Below are 885 nucleotides of genomic sequence, written 5' to 3'. Positions count from 1 at the left end.
CCTCATGAGGTTCACAGGGGCCCATTCCTCGTGGCAGCTCCTGGTATCAAGCTCCTCTGCCAGTCAGCCAAGATCCCCAAGAGGGAACAGGCCAGCATGAAGGAGGCAAAGGCAGCCAACACCAAGTGGTGGCCGGGCAGCAAGCAGCAACGGCCTGCAAGGAATGAGAAGGTTAATGCCAGCACCCTGTGGGCATTGGGGGGCAGGCAGGGGTCTCAGCCTGCAGGGCAGCATAGGGGCTCTGTGCGGGCAGTCCCCAAGGACACGTCTGTTCATCCCTCAACAGCGTGACCTGGCTGGCTGGTGGGAGAACGAGCTGTGCTCCAGGATATACATGTCCACGGTTGACAGCCAGGGCAACTTCTCCAGCGAGTACCACATGGCTGTGTCGAGTGCCCAGAAACCCGTCAAGCCCCCTCCTCCTCGGCTCCCCACACTTGATGAGGACGGGCAGTGCACCTTCGGCTTCATCCTCAACTGGAAGAAGTTTTCTGGTCAGTAGCTGTTTTTTCGTGCCTGGATGGGGTGGTGGGATAGAGAGGGGAGCTCAGGCAGGTCCCGGTGTACACCGCAGTCCCTCTGTCCCCTCTCCTGTCCTCTGTCTGTCCTTCCCTGATCCCTCCCCACTCTGGACGGTGTCTGCAGACAGCCGGACATCTCCTGAAACACCGTTCAGGCTAGGCGGCATCAAGACTTGCTTTGGCAGCGTCTCTGCCATGGAGCATTTCCCTGCAAAAGTCAGGACACACCTGGGCTCCGTGAGCATTAAACCTGCTGGTGCTTGCAAAGCCCCAAAAGCAGATGGGGTCCCACTGGGATGCTGACAGCCACTGCTCCCCAAGACTTCACAGCGGTCTTCATGGGCCACTGCTTTGCTGGGTGTGG

Source organism: Phaethon lepturus, unplaced genomic scaffold (genome assembly GCF_000687285.1).
Source record: "Phaethon lepturus isolate BGI_N335 unplaced genomic scaffold, ASM68728v1 scaffold23973, whole genome shotgun sequence".
In the NCBI taxonomy this organism is placed as follows: domain Eukaryota; kingdom Metazoa; phylum Chordata; class Aves; order Phaethontiformes; family Phaethontidae; genus Phaethon; species Phaethon lepturus.
The sequence above is the reverse complement of the archived record's forward strand: the minus strand, read 5'-3'. Positions refer to the sequence as shown.